General features: G+C 41.4%; 1 protein-coding gene across 4 annotated transcripts in view; it reads right to left on the bottom strand.

Annotated features, from left to right (window-relative positions):
* LOC144696708 (rho GTPase-activating protein 8-like) overlaps window positions 1-4,310 on the bottom strand; it is an 84,112-nt gene extending 79,802 nt beyond the window's left edge. The window contains exon 1 of one of the 4 annotated variants that reach the window (XM_078568339.1): window positions 3,978-4,310. The gene's annotated coding sequence lies outside the window, so the exon portion shown is untranslated. Of the gene's footprint in view, window positions 1-1,730; window positions 1,880-3,977 lie in introns of those variants that run through there. The other 3 variants (XM_078568336.1, XM_078568340.1, XM_078568337.1) reach the window with 3 other exon arrangements.
* Between the last annotated feature and the right edge of the window lie 2,914 nt (window positions 4,311-7,224).

Here is a 7,224-nt window from a genome sequence, read left to right on the forward strand (position 1 = left end):
GGTAATTTTGTTTTTGTTTGGATTTCCAGCATCCGCAGTAGTTTTTTGTTTTTATCTCTGTGTTTAATTGACTGCCACTCCTCTTCTAGAAATGCCTTCCTTGAAGAAGTATTACTCTGTTCTCCGACAGGATTTCCGCCTGTCTCTTCTGCCTTGTTCACCTTCATTGCTTTCCATTTCTCTCCTGGTATTTGACAAGGTGTTTACTAAAACCCGCTTTATATCACCACCTTTCACACCTCCCCTGTTCCTTTGTCTGTAACATCTTTTGATCATCTGTATCACTGCTTGCTTGTCCCTACAACGCCCCCCCCTCAACTTCTGTCCCCCCCCCCCCCCCCCCCCCCTCCCCCGACCTTAAACCAGCTTATATTTCACCCCTCTCCTAACTTCACTCAGTTCTGCTGAAGGGTCATGAGGACTCGAAACGTCAACTCTTTTCTTCTCCGCCGATGCTGCCAGACCTGCTGAGTTTTTCCAGGTAATTTTGTTATCATTTGTGAGTTGCCTGATCAGCTCACTAGTGAGATACAAGTCCTACCTCTCCAAGTAATCATCTACTTGCTGTAAGTACAATCATTGTTATAAAACACACAAAACTCAATTTCTGAACATGGATCTTTACCACCAAATATTTTTGAAGCTTAAGTTCTTTTGCAAAGGACCACAGAGAAATAAGAACTACTTATTGTCTAATCTAAATTGCTTAACCTTTGGGGGAGATGGTGGTAATGTTACTGGACTAGTAATCGAGAGGCCCAGACTAATGCCCCAGGCATGAGTTCAAATCCCACCATTGTTTAAGTTCAATTAATGAAAATCTGGAATATAAGTGGTCAATGACAACTGCTCATCTAGTTCAGATGTCCAGAGCCAGAGCAATGTGACTGAACCTTAACTGCCTAGGGAAATTAGGGATGGACAGCAAATGCTGGCCTTTCCAGCAATGTCTATTTTTTCCTTTCATAGGATGTGGGCAAAGTGTCTAGACCAATAGTGCTACACAGACGTCCAGTGACAAATCAGGTTATCGTTGGGTAAGTGCTGGTTATCGTGCATCTCTAAAATTCCACATTCAACTGATAGACAGCCCAACCTTTCTATATGAAGCCTCATGTTGAATTCCCATCATCACAGTTGGAGCTGATCCTCCTTTTAACCAATGTCCACACAGATGTACTTTGCAGTAATTAGTATTAAATTTGCAGTGATCATTAGTGGCAACCAGACTGCCTAGCTCAGGGACACATCTCTCATCACACGAGCTGAGATCATAGACACTAATGGAAACTGGGACCTTCCCAACCTATACAAAACCACATCCATTGCACCACAGCCGAGTTTATTTCAAGTTAAGAGCAATGTGATTGTCCAGCTTTGGTGATTTGAGTAATTTCTGTTTCACTTAAATAAAAAACTTTTTTTGGTTATAAACAAATATGTCCACGAATCAGAAATAACAATGCTGAGTTTTCCCAATAAAATAAAATTCCACTATAAATCATTTGTTTAAATCTATAACTGATTTTACCAACAAATTCTGCTTCAAGGAATTGGGCGGGGAGATCCGTTGAGGGTTAGATGAGCAGAGCCGAATTCATTACAATGGTGGCTACCTTGAAAAAAATACTTTATTAGCAATAAAGCGCTTCGGGACGTCCTGTGGTCACGATATAAATACTATTCATGGACAAGATAAAAGAACTCGTATACGGTCTGAGACCACTCACCGCGTGAACGGGTTACAAACTATCTGAGGCTGTCTCCATCTCAGCTCAGGTCACTTTAACTCCAGTCAGCTCGAGAAAACCTCTTCTTGTTGCCCGAGAAACCCGCCCCCATCTTGTAAATAAAGATTATCTCTAATAGGTTCTACCCAGTGTTACTAACGCACCCCCATTTTAAATAGACCCAGCCCTGCTGTGTTTGTTTTAAACTGCTCCCGCTAAGCAATTTATACATACCTTGCCCCGTGTTTTATACAGTCTGGACCTCCTGACTTTATTCAGTCTCTGCCCTGTGTTTTATACAGTCTGGGCCCCCTGACTTTTATTCAGTCTCTGCCCTGTGTTTTATACAGTCTGGACCCCCTGACTTTATTCAGTCTCTGCCCTGTGTTTTATACAGTCTGGGCCCCCTGACTTTTATTCAGTCTCTGCCCTGTGTTTTATACAGTCTGGGCTCTCTGACTTTTATTCAGTCTCTGCCCTGTGTTTTATACAGTCTGGGCCCCTGACTTTTATTCAGTCTCTGCCCTGTGTTTTATACAGTCTGGGCCCCCTGACTTTTATTCAGTCTCTGCCCTGTGTTTTATACAGTCTGGACGCCCTGACTTTTATTCAGTCTCTGCCCTGTGTTTTATACAGTCTGGACCCCCTGACTTTTATTCAGTCTCTGCCCTGTGTTTTATACAGTCTGGACCCCCTGACTTTTATTCAGTCTCTGCCCTGTGTTTTATACAGGCTGGACCCCCTGACTTTATTCAGTCTCTGCCCTGTGTTTTATACAGTCTGGGCCCCCTGACTTTTATTCAGTCTCTGCCCTGTGTTTTATACAGTCTGGACCCCCTGACTTTTATTCAGTCTCTGCCCTGTGTTTAATACAGTCTGGGCTCTCTGACTTTTATTCAGTCTCTGCCCTGTGTTTAATACAGTCTGGGCTCTCTGACTTTTATTCAGTCTCTGCCCTGTGTTTAATACAGTCTGGGCTCTCTGACTTTTATTCAGTCTCTGCCCTGTGTTTAATACAGTCTGGGCTCTCTGACTTTATTCAGTCTCTGCCCTGTGTTTTATACAGTCTGGACCCCCTGACTTTTATTCAGTCTCTGCCCTGTTTTTTATACAGTCTGGACCCCCTGACTTTTATTCCGTCTCTGCCCTGTGTTTTATACAGTCTGGACCCCCTGACTTTTATTCCGTCTCTGCCCTGTGTTTTATACAGTCTGGACCCCCTGACTTTTATTCAGTCTCTGCCCTGTGTTTTATACAGTCTGGACCCCCTGACTTTTATTCAGTCTCTGCCCTGTGTTTTATACAGTCTGGACCCCCTGACTTTTATTCAGTCTCTGCCCTGTGTTTTATACAGTCTGGACCCCCTGACTTTTATTCAGTCTCTGCCCTGTGTTTTATACAGTCTGGGCTCTCTGACTTTTATTCAGTCTCTGTCCTGTGTTTTATACAGTCTGGACCCCCTGACTTTTATTCAGTCTCTGCCCTGTGTTTTATACAGTCTGGGCTCTCTGACTTTTATTCAGTCTCCGCCCTGTGTTTTATACAGCCTGGGCTCTCTGACTTTTATTCAGTCTCTGCCCTGTGTTTTATACAGTCTGGACCCCCTGACTTTTATTCAGTCTCTGCCCTGTGTTTTATACAGCCTGGGCTCTCTGACTTTTATTCAGTCTCTGCCCTGTGTTTTATACAGTCTGGGCTCTCTGACTTTTATTCAGTGTCTGCCCTGTGTTTTATACAGTCTGGGCTCTCTGACTTTTATTCAGTCTCTGCCCTGTGTTTTATACAGTCTGGACCCCCTGACTTTATTCAGTCTCTGCCCTGTGTTTTATACAGTCTGGACCCCCCTGACTTTATTCAGTCTCTGCCCTGTGTTTTATACAGTCTGGACCCCCTGACTTTATTCAGTCTCTGCCCTGTGTTTTATACAGTCTGGACCTCCTGACTTTTATTCAGTCTCTGCCCTGTGTTTTATACAGTCTGGACCCCCTGACTTTATTCAGTCTCTGCCCTGTGATTTATACAGTCTGGACCTCCTGACTTTATTCAGTCTCTGCCCTGTGTTTTATACAGTCTGGACCTCCTGACTTTATTCAGTCTCTGCCCTGTGTTTTATACAGTCTGGACCCCCTGACTTTATTCAGTCTCTGTCCTGTGTTTTATTTAATACAGTCTTTGCCCTGTGTTTTATACAGTCTGGTCTCTCAAACTTTATACAATCTGGGATTTATAACACAGCCCCTGTTTTACCTGCACCGACTCTCTATCCAGGTGACTTCCCAATAAGGAGTCCTCCAGACAACGCATGCGTGTTGTTTTCCTTTCAGCTGCCGGGGAAATAAACTCCAGGACTTTTGAAACGGTGAATAAAATAAACCTCGGGAAATGCAGCACTTCTGAAAATAGATCCGGAGCTCGCCCGGTTGGCAAGGAGACAGCGCGCGAGCAAACAGCGTAGTCAAGGCTCAAACTCCAATCCCCCTTCCTCGGAGGAGAGGGTAAAACTTTTCTCCCAGAATTGGAGCAGCAGGAATGAGGTAACTGCTTTAACCGGTTTTTCTGACGTACCTGCTGCACAAGTTCCTCCAGCTTTTTTAAAGGGAATGAATGAGAATTTTTTTTTTTTGGCTGATTCAAAATACCCTTAACTACTTCCTCCTCACTTAGATGTAAGCGAAAATTACTTGAGACAATCGGAATTTGTTTTTCCGATTTCCATGTAAAACTATTATAGGAAGTTCAGCACTTTGCACCTTTCGGAGTGAGCATTTCTGGACTTCCATGCTTTCAAAAAGATGAAAGTATGAGAAACAACATTTTAAGTAAAATACCAGTTTAAAAACTAAGTCAAGAATAAACAAGTAATATGTATTATTTGAAATTGAAGTATTAAGCTGTATGTAGTCATCATGAACAATGTTTGATATAGCCTTTTCTCTTTTAGTCAGCATTTGAAATAAAGTAAGTTTCGTCAAAGTGCGTTATTGTAATGCTTCTTATGTCATTATCAGTGGAAAAAATGAAACACAGATCTTCAAACTATTTTCTCAGGTTCAACAAATGCCCGACAAGATTTTTCATTTAATAAATTAATAAGTAACCCTTCTGGTGTATCTGTGTGTGTGAGCAGAACTGTTAAAAGGGGAAAGGCAGGAAATGGATAGACTCGACAGGCCAAGCAGAATCTGCGGAGAGAGAAACAAAGGTGATGTCTAAGTTCAATTACCTTTTAGCAGAATTGCAAAAAAAAAGATGTTTTTAAGTACAGAGGTAGGGAAAGAGGGATGTGGTTGAAAGAATAAAAGGAAAGGTCTGTGATGGGTTGGAGGGCAAAAGTGATTAAATGACAAAAGGGTGCGAGAGCAAAAGAGGATGGTAATGGGACGCATGAAAAAACAAATGATGAGTCCAGAGGTGGTGTAAATGGCAATAGCAGCTGTCCAAAAAAGTGGATCATTGGTTATAGTCTGAAATGCTGAAAATCTTTGAAACTGAAATGTTAACCTTTTCTCTCTTCATGGACAGTGCCTAACCTACTATGTATTTCTGGCATTTTATGCTTTTATTTCAGATATTCAGCAGCTTCAGTATTTTAGCTTGATGTTGGCAACAAATAATACTATCACTGCAGTATTAACAATTTGTCAAACTAGTTTTATTCACTGCGTTGAAAAGGCCTTATCTGAACATCAGAGAATACAAATCTAATTTAATAAAGTATCAATTTTAAAATGTCATTCAGCATACAAATTATCGTTCAGAGTTTATTATAAATTATTCCATTATGAATTTTATTTAAAGGAAGCATATCTTCCGCATTGAGTAATCTTTGTCTCAATCAGGAAACTTAAAATGTTAATACGCCATCAATTTAAAATGTATTGTAAATTAATTAAAATTATAAATCATAAAATTTAATCTAATAAATGTTTATTTGTCACTGGTAATTGATGTGTGAATCCTGCAGAAGATTGAAAATTAATTTATCTTATGATTTAAATTTTCATACATTGATATCTCTATGGAAAAAGATTCAAATGAGCTGTTTTTTAACGCGTGCTAATTTTACTTTCAACCTGTACAGAATTTGAGACTATATGTGACATGTTGTGAATTCTTTACACGTAGAGCAGCCATGTCTCCAATGAGCCAGGAAATTAAAAAAGTCTGTGACCATGGGCGGTATTAAATGCAGGCGATGGGGCTCTTGCATCACATCCTTTGGGGAAGGCTCAAGTGCCTCTCAGGCCCTTAAGTGGCCAGCAGTGGGCCTTTACTGAGATCAAAGATCACGAGGGTGGAAATCCTGTCCTCCGAGAGCTGCCAGCCAATCAGAGGCTGGCAGTTGTCTGCTGTATGCAGCGCCAGTGGAGCAGTGGCAGCTGCCAGCAATGCACCCACTAGGGACATAGGATCAGCGAGGGACCCAGTCCACAGTTGACTGAGGGCAGGGTAAGGGTTGTGGGATAGGGGAAGGGAGGTCGAAAGCAAGAGCATGGGGGTGGCTCTCAGTGGGCCACCCCTTCCCAATGCAAGTCCCTCGATCAGGCACTTAGTGTCTTTGAATGAGGGACCCCGCAAGCAAACATGACAGGATTTGCTTTTTGGGCTTCCTATGTGGCGATTGCCCAATCCGCTGCTGGTTGAATACCAGCGGTGGCAAGTTGAGGTTTTTAAATGAACATTAATTGGCCATTTCTGGGCCTATGATCCCCATAGAGACTGATAACTTTTAAGAAGATTTTTCAATTCCCAGTGATCAACTTAAAGCAATCACATGATAAGATTTCAAGTTTTAAGACTTCCACTGTAACATGCAAACTAAAACCAACAATGACTAAACATCAATTATGCAACTAATACTCTAAAGTACAGAAAAAGTAACCCTTATTAATGGTTTAACGTGACAGATGACCCCATGCCGCATGAATATACATTACATCGCACTCTCCACAGGATTATAGTCTTTATTGGAAGCAGTGTTTCACAAGTTTATGATAAAAATTCCATGCTACAGTCCAGAGACAAGCCTGGTGCCCATAGGAACATTGTTCCCACAATCAGCTTTACCAAAACTAGTCATTCATCTGACTGCTATTTATGGGAAGAGTGCCTGTCCAATTTGCCTACATAAGACAGTAAATGTACTTCAAAGCACGTTATTGCATGTAAAGTGTTTGAGACATACCAAGCTGCTATGAGAATATATGTTGACTTATATAAATGGAAGTCTTTATTTCTTTAACATATGTTGGTTCCTTTTGGATAATATCTGGAGAGTGAATCAGTTTGAGTCAATCAATTATGTTAAGCTTGACTCCATTTACAAACGCAGCAAAAAAATGGGCAGCAGGGAATGATTGATACACACTGTAAACCAGTTTTATTAGTTCATTTGGAAACTGCTGAGGCATTTGAAATGTTTTTTGATAGTGTGGTTGACTTACCTAACAAGGAATCAACATGTGGCTGAGCCTGCTTCCGTTCCTGCCTTCCC

Source organism: Cetorhinus maximus, chromosome 22, assembly GCF_964194155.1.
Source record: "Cetorhinus maximus chromosome 22, sCetMax3.hap1.1, whole genome shotgun sequence".
In the NCBI taxonomy this organism is placed as follows: Eukaryota; Metazoa; Chordata; class Chondrichthyes; order Lamniformes; family Cetorhinidae; genus Cetorhinus; species Cetorhinus maximus.